This window comes from Saccopteryx bilineata, chromosome 12 (genome assembly GCF_036850765.1).
Source record: "Saccopteryx bilineata isolate mSacBil1 chromosome 12, mSacBil1_pri_phased_curated, whole genome shotgun sequence".
Taxonomy (NCBI): domain Eukaryota; kingdom Metazoa; phylum Chordata; class Mammalia; order Chiroptera; family Emballonuridae; genus Saccopteryx; species Saccopteryx bilineata.
In genome coordinates, this window is record NC_089501.1 from 1,712,686 (window position 1) to 1,724,716 (window position 12,031).

The window sequence follows — 12,031 nt, forward strand, 5'->3', positions numbered from 1 at the left end:
AAGATGAATAAATCAAAACCCTTCTTCAAGATCTAAGTCTTAAAGGTAAAATGGCAAATGCAGTAACAAAAACAATCAAAAAGTTTGGGGAGCAATTCAGCAGGAGAGAGGGGTACAATCCAAACAAAGGAGCATATGACTAACAAGATCCAAACACTATGGCTTGTGGGAGTGGCCATGGTATTTGGCTTCTCATTTAATGCAACTTATCACAACAGCTGATGAAAACCTGTCCAAAAGCACACTCACACACCCTGTTTTCTCTCTGACTCCATCTCCTGTTACTCCCTCTGCTCACTCCTTGACTTGATGTGCTAAACACACTCCCACCTTGGGGCTTTGCACTGCCATTCCCACTGCTTAGATTTTTTTCCTGTTTAACCAAGTAGCTCACCGTCTCACCTCCTTTCATGTTATTGCTCAAACATCACCTTTTAATAAAGCCAACCTTGACCAGCCTGTCTAAAATTACACCCCCCCAGATTCTATAAAATGTGCTTATTTATTACACATGTTGTTTCCTGACAGCACCCACCCCCTTTTATATAAGCTCCACAAAGGAAAAAAAAACCTCACTTTTGTTCCCCCAGGTACGCCTAGGACAGTGGCTGGCACATAGTGGTGTTGAATGAATGAAGGACAGGGCTGGAATGTAAAGTCTGGGCAGGAAGTGGAGAAGTAAAGCTGGAGAGATGTACGGAGACTCTGAATGTTCTGGTAAAGAGCTCAGATTTTTATCTGGTAAAGTAAGGGGAATCCATTAAAGGTGAGTGGCATGTTCAGATCTGCTTTTTAGATAAGTCATTCAAGGAAAAGATTTGAAGGAATAATGGCAGAGCCTTACAGTTAAGAGGCTGCAGCAGAAGCGGCAAATGAGTCAGAGAGCAAGACAGGAAAGACCTAAATTAGGGAATCAAGAATAAGAAAGGAAGGGAGGGGACATATCTGAGGCATAATTAGGATTTGATAACTGATTTAAAGTAAAGGGAGAAAGAAAAGACTAAAAATGACTTTTGGGTTTGTAGTATAGGTAACTAGGAGGTTGAACTAAGTGAGGTCTAGAATGTGGAGAGGGATAGAGGGAGAGGGGCAGGAACAGGGGAGGTGATGACTTCCGCTTCATATATAGTCATGTATAGTGTGGTCCCAGTGTCATTTGTGGAAGAGAAAATTTAAAGCTCAGGAGAGAGGTTTAGACTGGAAGTATTCTTCCTACTTAGTGATCATTACATTAATTTTAAAGAGAGAACAACTTTCATTTCAAACATCCAAATTTACTTTAAAAAATAACAGGAATTAAAACACAGCTATGTTTCTTGAGATTTCATATATCTACATACTATTCTATATACAGGTGGGGCAAAAGGAGGTTTACACTGTGTGTATGTGAAACAGAGTTTCTTCTTGTATTATTATCTATTAATTATTATATTATTTTCCATACAAACAACTGTAACCGTAAACCTCCTTTTGCTCCACCCTGTATTTGATTTTTTCCTGCCAGAAAGCAAAAAGATATGGTGAGGGAAGGGGTATTTAATTGATTCTTGCTCCAGACTTCACTTTTTGATAGGAGATTTTTCAGCTAACTGCCCAGAAAAAATCATAACTTTTCCCCCCCAAAAGCTACCATGTTTGGTTATGGAAATAATTAGTAATACAATACAAAGAACATACCCTTTCATTTTGTAAAAGTATAAAGAGAAAATTAAAGAAATTCAAAGGCAATATTAAGTATTCAAAACAAATTTGAGTAAATACTTTTGAAATGACATGTAGTTAGTGAAAGTTACTATCACAACATATGATTGAAGCAAAGTACTTTATGAGCTTTCCCTTCTCCCTAATCAAACATATATATAAAATATGAAAGAACGTGCAGAGGACCCGGGTTCGATTCCCGGCCAGGGCACACAGGAGAAGCGCCCATTTGCTTCTCCACCCCTCCGCCGTGCCTTCCTCTCTGTCTCTCTCTTCCCCTCCCGCAGCCAAGGCTCCATTGGAGCAAAGATGGCCCGGGCGCTGGGGATGGCTCTGTGGCCTCTGCCTCAGGCACTAGAGTGGCTCTGGTCGCAACAGGGCGACGCCCAGGATGGGCAGAGCATCGCCCCCTGGTGGGCAGAGCGTCGCCCCTGGTGGGCGTGCCGGGTGGATCCCGGTCGGGCGCATGCGGGAGTCTGACTGTCTCTCCCTGTTTCCAGCTTTAGAAAAATGCAAAAAAAAAAAAAAAAAAAAAGAAAAAAAAAAAAAAGAAAGAAAAGACAATGCTGTTTTGTCACTTAACACTATAAGTAGGCATGCTTGCCACAGCAGCATATATACTAAAATTGAAACTATACGGAAGATGAGAGCATGGCTCTTGCACAAAGATAATACACAAATCTGTGAAGTGTTCCATATTTTGTGCACTGCCCAGATGCCCTCACACGTTTTGATTAGCTCAAAAGAAACAATAAGTCAAAGTACACAGTGTGGCCTGATCAACTGGTGGCACAGTGGATAGAATGTCGGCCTGGGATGCCGAGGACCCAGGTTCAAAATTCTGAAATCACCACCATGAGCACAGGATCATAGAGATGACCTCAAGGTCACTGGCTTGTGCAAGGGGTCACTGGCTCAGCTTGACAGCCCCCTCACCCCCTGGTCAAGGCACATATGAGAAAACAATCAATGAACAACTAAGTGCTGCAACTATGAGTTGATGCTTCTCATCTCTCTCCCTCCCTGTCTGTCTTTCTCTCTCTCTTAAAAAAATTGTTTTTAAAAAGCACAGTGTGGCACTCACAAAATTGTTACTTTTAACTATAAAGATATTCTTGTAAGGCAATCTGTGAAATGAAAACTAAGATGAGTTACACCTGGATGCTTGTCCTAATATGTCAACTTGCATTTCCTTCACAAATCTTAAAAAATAATAACTGTTTTCAATACCCTGAAATACCTTTTTTTCTGAATGTGAAGTTATTTAGGACAACGGAGAAAATGTTTCTAACCGGATAGACAGTCGCTGGCCGTGATAATGGATAAGTATTAATAGAAGGTAAGTGTCCAAACATACATTGGATTGTTAACTGGGCCTGGCGCTGTCTCCTAGGTTGCACAAGCTAGCTTTTGTGGCCCTTTACTGACTCTAACCTAAATAAGCTACATGGAGGACATGACGCCTCAAAATCCAGATCACCAAGTCAGCGCTCAGGTGAAACTCCGCCAGCTTTCTCCTTTTGATTGCGCTCCTAGCGCTCTCGTAGTTCGCAGAACGTTTTGTAGACCTGCAAACTCAGTTTTATACTAGCAAACTTGAAAAACTCCGTTCCCGAGACACCCCTTCCACAGGGCTTCCCCTCCCCCCGAAGGGCGGATCCAGAGTCAGCCCCCATCATAAGCACGTGAAGCCCTATTTCTTTAGAACCCCTCCCTTCTGTACAGGTCACACCAAAATCCTTTTATTTGGGGGGGGGGGGCGCACGCAAACGCTCGGGTGTGAACCGTAGTGCAGAAAGTGAAAGTGGGCGGGCGGCCCCAGGGCTGGCGCAGAGCGTGCGATGGGCACGGGGGCGTGGCGCAGGGACGTCTGGCCTGTCACGTGACGTGCAGCTGCCGAATCGGAGCGGAGCCCCGCGGCGCGCGGAGACCCGGCCTGGAAAGCGCTTTCCTGTCGATGAAAGTTGTCATTTGAGCTCTAGCCACCTAAACGCAGAGGAACAGAGGGATTTGCACCTCCTTCCGCTGCAGATTCCTCACAGTCTGTGGACAGCGAAAGTCGGACGTCCCTAAGTCGGGGCGCTTGGCCACTGTACACAATCACTTTCATCAGCCTGTACCTACTTCCTGGGCGGGAAAGAGCCTTTCCTTTTAGATGTGTCTCCAGGTGGGCCCAGGAAGGATCAGGGCCTCGGGTCTCCGTGGTTGGTTTGCTGGGGAGGGAGCTAGGACTGTGAGCCTCCTACCTCCAAAGCAGAAGTGCAAAGTGGTGATTAGAGGGAGTCTGAAGCCTACCGGCCCCAACAGGCGACCGGAGGAGTGCCGCAGACGTCAGTCCTTTAACAATATTTTAAATGACTGATTTCCCCCCACCCCCACTGGGGTCTTTATGCTTATCCCAGTATCTTAAACAATTTAAAAGAACCTAAGTCCTAAATTAAAGTTTTGCCCTTTCAAAGACTTATCGAAAGCTTAACTGTCGCTTCTCAGTTTTCAAACCCAATGTCCACCACGAAAAAAACTGGCTTTCCTAAATTCGGTAACAATGGAATTGGTTTAATCCACCTCTGAGTAGGCGCCCCCCCCCCCCCCCCCCCCCCGCGCGCGCGTCCCCCAAGCCGTCCTTCACTCTCCAACCTGCCCCTAGGTATGTTTGTGTAATCAGAGAGTGATTGTAGCTGCATTGCCGTCTCTCCCCGAGAAAGCTTAGTTTGCACTCATTGAAGTTGCTTGTTTTCTAGTTATTTAGGCGATCAGAGAAGATGCCACTTGGAAGATAGCTGGGTTTCCTGCTGGACCTTTTCTGGAGCGGGCTGAGCTGAGCAGGTGTGCGGGTTATGATTGCAGTGAGGGTAATGTTAAAAGGTCTTCGAAAAACGTTACTTTTGAAATTTTAGTAGATTTGCCAAGAATCAAGACTATGGTCGCAATATATATATGGGCTAAAATTTTAGTGAAGATAATCACGCCCAGGGTGAGGGACAGTAAGAAGCATGTTGATTTGGGGCTCCGCTACTGCTAATCTGTAAACACGGGCAATGTTGATAGTTACCCCTCTGGCATTAATTATTCTGTATTTTAAAACGGGGTAGAAAGACGTTAGGGTGGTTCATTATGGTTTGTTTGAAGGCTAGAATTCCGTGTCACCAACTTGTAGGGGAAAATGAAATGCAGACACGGGTACTCCTTATTTTTGGAATGTTAACTTTGTGTATTTTCCGAATTTATGAAATGTGAAGGAATGTTGCTTCCCTATGTTAGCTGAACTAGGGCAGCAGCATTTATTGCTCTTCAGTCTCAGAAAAGTTGCGCCCAAAGTTTTTAAAACTGCTGGGACTGTGTGGAGGGTAGCGAGAAGCCTGGGAGTTTCTGGGGCTGACCCCCTCGTTGCCAGCCCGGTGGTAAGGCGCCGTGAGGAGTAGATCCTCCACCCGAGACGTCGTGGGAGGCCATGGGGTCGAGGTAAGACGCCGCCCTAGCGGGATCCGGCTGGGGACAGACTTTTCCTCCGGGGTCATTGTCGAAGAAACAAATTCCGCAGTGAATTCAACTGAGCTCCGAGTGTAGGTTACTGGTGGCTCTCGATTCTAGTACATAAACCTAAATTGCGTAATTTAAAAAAAGGAAAACTGCAGCGACGCTTCCGCTCGAAGATGAGCTGGGACGTGTAACACAGCAGAGCTCGCTTCTCAATTACGCACCTTTTTCTCCGAGCTCAAGATCCTTTAAAGTCGCTATTCCCACCCCACCCCCCAAAAGGAAGTGGGGAGGGAATATGTTGTGTTCATTTGGACGAGATGAGAAGGAAAGAATTAGAGTCCTGATATCAGGTCGAGAGGACTCTCGAAATAGGTTTAGAGTGTTCGTCATTTATTCTCGAGGCGCGTGGGTTCCAGAAGAAGGGTGTTGGGCAGGACGAGCTTGCTGAGAAATTCCTGCCCGGATGCTCCTGCGGTCACAAGCATCAGTCCTGCTTGCAACTTCCTGAGTGTAGCTTTCTTGGAGCAGGTTTCGCGGTGTGGACCGCTGGGTGTATAAACTGTAAGATAATTTTCAGCGCGCCAGCCTGAGGCTACCTGGGGTCGCGTCAGCCGCCCTAAATCGGGTGACAGTGGGAAAGTCACAGGAGCCTCCGCAGACCTCGGCTTCACTTTTGGACAGGGAAGGGGGAGGATCCCTTGTTGAAAGGATTGAGGTGCGCTTTTCCTTCTCCAAGCACAACGTCTAACTCCAAAGCAGCCACGCAACGCCTTCTTCCCGGTTTTGAAAACCGGAGAGATGCGTCAAACCCCAACTCTGTGGAATGCCAATATGAGCTTCTTGTCCTCCTTCCCCCTCCTCTCCCCGTCTCATCTTGTTTTAGGGTTCGAGGCAAGCGTGAGGTTAGGGTTGGGCGGGAGAGGGTCCGGGCAGGTGGCACCTAGGGGCACCCAGTGTTGTCACGCTCTCATACGGGCAGTGAACCACTGACTGCCTCTCCATTGATAACCCGGCTGAGCATATTAGCTCAGCTGCTTGGGCACTCCCGAGGACAGTTTCAAAGGGTTTTTTGTTTCCTTTTTTTACTTTTCTTTTTAGCAGAACCTTCTAGGAAAATATATTTTCTTTTTACGTTTTAAAGATTTTATTGCACACAGAAACAAATAATAACATTTCAAAATGGGGGAGGACAAAAAGAAAAAGTCTGACTTGGAGGTTTTACTTAGCAGTCACTGCTGAAACGACCACTGTGCTCGGAGACAGAGGAAAAGAGTTTCAGAAAATAATTGGTTGAATGAAACCTTAAGCTGTAATGTAATTAGGAAAGATACAAATGGAAAAAATAATAAAATGTGCAGTAGATGTACGATACAGATGGTTTTGAGAAGCTCTCCTTCCACTGAAAGCCTTGTGGAAAAAAAAGTATATATTTGGTTATTTTCACATATTACATCTTCCTTTGAATTTAACTTCCTTTTTTTTTTTTTAATCAAGCAACTAGAATTGGTCCTTAATCAGGAGACATGATGAAGTTTTTAACATACGTAGTCAGCCACAAAATCTGATCCAAGATAGTAAATAGAATTAATTTTAGGGGATATCTCTCCTTTAGAAGGCCTGAAATTGAAATATAATATTTTTAAACACTGTGGTTTAAAAACAAAAGGAAACATAATTGTTCCAGAGTCTTATAGTGCTCTATGTTGAAAAAAGACTTCAGTAAAATATGGCACCTCTCCTTCCTCATTCCAATACATACTTCTTTTCAAACTTGGCTTCTTTCTGATCATAACCATCTAGGAGATTCTGCTTCTAAAATATTTCCTGATTTTAGAAAGTCAGCAAAACAGGGTGAAATCCTTAAAATAGCACATGGTCCTGACCAGGTCACACAATTCTTTTTCTCATAATTTTAGTGTTTAAAGAGTATGCTTAACCAGCTGTTCATCTAAATAGTTTTAAAATAATAATTGAATCTGAATGAATGTTATCAAACTTCTAGTACACTGATAAGCAAAAAGATCAAATTCTCTATAATAATTGTCATATAAATGTGATCATCACTGGTTCTGCACAGTGAAGTTAAGGATTAATCATTTCTACTGAATATACAAAACTAAGACAAATCATTAATGAGATGTCCAAATATATCCAGTTCTTAATTCTTATGGTATCATGCCTACTAAGTTCTCTGTGTGATATATTAAAGATTTGTCACTGAAAGGTATCTGTTTCCTAAGCATTGGAAAGGAACAGAAAGTTAACAGGGTTTCTATAGGATTTAACTCCTCCCCTGTCTGCCCCCACAAAAAATGTGATAGACTGTATTTTAATGTATGCCATGTTTTGAAATCTGTCTGGTTTTGAACAAACTTCAACCTCTGTGCAATATAACTTACTATCCTTTCAATCATCACAGTCATGGCTATTAAATAAAAGTTTTTAAAAAGTAAATACCAAAAGAGAATACTATGAAGTGAAGTTTGTATCTTCCTAGAAGTCCATATACATCTGAGTCTTTGGGCTCATAAGTGCATTTCATTTTATAATGATAACATCTTTGAAAGCAACATAGGACTGATGTTATTATCTCCTTTTGAACGAGCGAGGACTAGAATCCTGTGTTTCTGACACAAATTCAGTGTTGTTCCTGTGAAATAGCCTGTCTCCTAGGTTGGAATCACATTAGCAAGGTTTGGGTTTCCCCCATCCAAGTAAATAGGAAAATAAATGCTGGCCTTGCAAACACTACTGCTTATTTCTCTGCTTCTTTTGTGACTGTGTGATTCCTTCACTTACCTGTCCAGCTCTATATTTTCACACTGCACACTTAAAAGGCTGCTAGGGCATTCTGAGCAGTAAAAATCTTCTTGATGGGCAACCTAATTTAAATGACAAAAGTGGATTGAGGAAATACTATAAGGGGAAGAGCATGAAATGGAAGACAAGGATTTCAGTGTTTGCAAATAAAAATACCTCACAAATCATAAGGCACTGAGATGGCTGGATCACGTTGCTTTCCCTGCAAATTCTTTTAAGAGTGGTAGAATAAAGTTTGTACTAAGTAACTTCTGGCTAAATTGTTCGTGAGCTTTGTCACGTAACCATAGAAAGCCTGAAAGTGCGGGCAAGGATTATAATTGTCTTAAAAATCATTTCTCTCAGTTCTCTTTTTTTAATACTAGTGTATTGCTCAATTTATAGTACAATTTTAATCCTTTCTAAACAAAATTACTTAGTTGTTTTTTAAAGCTAATGACATTTCTCAGTTGCACTTGAGGAAGAGTCTCCACACCTTGCAGTCTTATCTCTTTAACTGTTTAGCCAGAAGATACTGCATTTAGAACTAAAGGCCCCCAAGTACTGCTATAGGTGCATTCATTTGCAAGCCTTTTTTAATAGAAGTAGGTTGGAGAGGTTGTGCTTAGAACACTTGTATTCTCCATATTTATAAAATGGATTCTGCAGTATTTCTTTACCTATTGCAAATTATAAAATAATTGGAGGCACTACAAACTACTGAAAAATAATTAAAAGAAGAGATCTCTGGGCTTTGCCATTGGTATTTGGAGGAGCGCTTCCAGAGTATGTATTGAAAAAAGGAACCAAACCATCAATTTCAGTGTCCAGTTTTATTGTTGGGTAGTTAAATACATGTTGGTTTTTTGTCCTTCAAAAAATGCACCTTTATTCCAAGGAGACTTTTCTTTCAAGATTTTAGACACATTTGCTTGGAACTTTTAAATTGTTCCATAAACAAAGTTGTTGGTGTAAGCAGTGGAAGGCTTTGTACACCAAGCAGAACTGCTTTCAACAGTTGCCTAAGTAAAATATGTTGTAGGGTTTTCCCTAATGAAATTTTAAATATGGTTCTGTGAAGTCTAATACAATCTGTGGATAATACATATATGAGCAAAAGCATGTGTATTAAACATTGCCATTCAGAAGAAAAATATTGTGTTTCTTTTGACGGGAACACTTTAAAATATTATTAATGGTGAGGACCATTGCTTTAAAGAAAAGATCACTGCATGATCTTTATATTTATTCATATCTGACAATTGAAAGTTAATGTTTTGTAACAAATTCACTTCGAAAAATGGTATTGGACACTCAGGCACAATTAAAAAGTAAACTGGTTGTTCCGAGTTTAGAAATAGTCTATTAGAAAGCTGTGCTTTAGTTGGTTTCTATTTTACATTCATTTATGTCATTATAAAGTGAAAAAATTTGAATATTTGAATTTTAAGTATTTCATTATACATTTAATTTGCATCTGGTTGTGGTTTTTTTAACAAGTTTGTTATTACAAAATAACATTACTGCTTCTCAGTATTTCACACTGGAAATATCTGTAAATTGTATTTTGAATCCATCAAACTGGAAGTTTGTGGCTCAATATTAATAACCCTTTTCCACTTTTTTATTAAAAGGGCACTTTAAATAAGAGAAGAGACATACATGAAAAAACTTTTTAGAATACTTTATGTTTGATGATATTTTCCATCTCCAATATAAATTAATCTAAAAGGTGCAACATTTTGGTTGATAAAAAGTTCCGATTGTTAAAAAACCCTTGCATCAAATAAATACACTCAGTAGTTTTCCTCTGTACCTTTGAAAGTTTATTTTACATTATTCACATTACTTAGATTTTTTAATATGTATATATTTATTTATTTTAGAGAGGAAGGAAGACAAACAGAAACACTTATCTGTGCCTGTATGTTCCTAATCGGGGATCAAACCTGCAACCTTTGCACATCAGAATGATATTCTAACCAACTGAGCCATCTGTCAAGGGCTATTTGGATTCTTACCTCTCCTAGATTACAGGTCTCAATCTCTTCATGAGTCAAATTTAAGAGAGCCAGTTTAAAATTAAATGACTTTTGGTCCTGGCCAGTTGTTTCGGTGGTAGAGCATTGGCACAGCATATGTATGTCCGTGGTTCAATTCCCAGTCAGGCCAGGGCACACAGGAGAAGCAACCATCTACTTCTCCACCCCTCCCCGTTCTCTCTCTCTCTTTCTCTCTCTCTCTCTTCCCTTCCCACAGCTATGGCTCAATTGGCTGGAGTGAGTTGGCCTTGGGTGCTGAGGATGGCTCCATGCAGTGGCCCCAGATGGGCAGAGCATCAGCCCTACTGGGCTGGCCAGGTGGATCCTGGTAGGGGCACATGCGGGAGTCAGTCTCTCTGCTACCCCTCCTCTCACTAAAAAAAAAAAAAAAAAAAATTTAATAACATTAATTCCCAATTTCTCAATACTTTATTCCTTCTCACTTCTTTGTCATCAAAAAGAAACTTTTTATCATATATTCTGATTTTGTCTCTGCCAAGGCGGTGGATTATTACAGATCAACCTGGCTGTGGTTTTATATAGAGATTTAAATATATATGTACATGTACTTCTTTCATCCAAATTAAAAAATGCATGTGATCAATTAGAACAAAATTTGTATGCAAAAGCGACACAGAAACTTGCCAACTTCCAGAAAGTTTTTGGTTAGTGATTAGGTGGGAGCACTGGACCTTGGAACCAGACAGAATTGATATCCCAATTACACAGCACACACAGTACCCTTCCAGATGCTTCTCTATTTCAAACTTTTCTCCTCCTGATCTTTTTTCCCCAGCTCTGCTTTATCAAAAGATTGTCTGCTAATGGTCCAAAGTAGGCTTGATATGTGGGAACCTTTTGTTCAGCCAGTGGCAGCCCTTCTGTAGATTACATTATATGTATTGGTACCTCTGTGTGCTTACCTGGTATTCAGTCCTCTGGGGTTTAAGTAACATTGTGAGATGGGCTCAGTGTGCCAAAGCCAGCCTTCTGATCTACTATGGCACTGGCTCAGGGCCTTCGGTGCAATAGAAATAGACTTGGACCCTGTGTTTACCAACAAGCTTATGTGACCTTTGGAGTTGCTAAACAGCAGTCCCTTGGTTTCTCTATCAATTAAATATTGGGAATTGAGATGAAATGAAATTTGAAAAAATATCTAGCTTAAATTCTAGAGTTTTAGAGTATTTTGTTTTAATTTAACATCATTTTCTTTTTTTGTGTGACAGAGACAGAGAGAGGGACAGATAGAGACAGGCAGGAAGGGAGAAAGATGAGAGGCATCAATTCTTTGTTGTGGCACCTTAGTTGTTCATTGATTGCTTTCTCATATGTGCCTTGACCCGGGGGCTACAGCAGACCGAGTGACCCCTTGCTCAAGCCAGTGACCTTGGGCTCAAGCTGGTGAGCCTTGCTCAAACCAGATGAGCCCGCACTGAAGCTGGCGACCTCAGGGTTTCGAACCTGGGTCTTCAGCTTTCCGGTCTGATGCTCTATCCACAGTGCCAACACCTGGTCAGGCTGGGGTTTTTTATTTTTGATAAATGTTGCTCACATTGATAAATGTTGCTTTGGCCCATTCCATTACCAATGCTGTAGTATTCCATTAATGGACATACCATCATTCATGTATCTCTTTTGTCTTTTGTTTTGGGGGTTGTTGTTTTAGTATGAAACACCTCAGGAGTTTTGTGTCATCATCCTTGCTCAGGGGGCATGCTAATCTTCTCTGTACCCTTCCAATTTTAGTTTGTGTGCTGCCAAGTGAATGCTAATATATTTTGTAATTTTTGCTCGCTATTTCTAATGATGCTGCTGTGAAATTCTCATACATGTCTCCTTGTGCACAGGTTAATTATTACTGTAGGATACTACATAGAAATGGAATTGTAAGATCATAGGCTGTGCATATTTTCAGCTTTGATAAATATTACTAAATTGCTTTCTCAAATGGTTGCACCAATTTACATTGCTACTACCATATATGAGGGTTCCTGTTGTAACTATTG

General features: G+C 41.3%; 2 non-coding genes across 2 annotated transcripts; one reads left to right on the plus strand and one right to left on the minus strand.

The window, feature by feature from the left end:
• Nucleotides 1-2,297: 2,297 nt before the first annotated feature.
• On the plus strand, nucleotides 2,298-2,404 carry LOC136316515 (U6 spliceosomal RNA). Its single transcript, XR_010727745.1, has one exon. It is a non-coding gene; the product is annotated as a U6 spliceosomal RNA (small nuclear RNA).
• Nucleotides 2,405-11,686: 9,282 nt separating this feature from the next.
• On the minus strand, nucleotides 11,687-11,794 carry LOC136316514 (U6 spliceosomal RNA). Its single transcript, XR_010727744.1, has one exon. It is a non-coding gene; the product is annotated as a U6 spliceosomal RNA (small nuclear RNA).
• Between the last annotated feature and the right edge of the window lie 237 nt (nucleotides 11,795-12,031).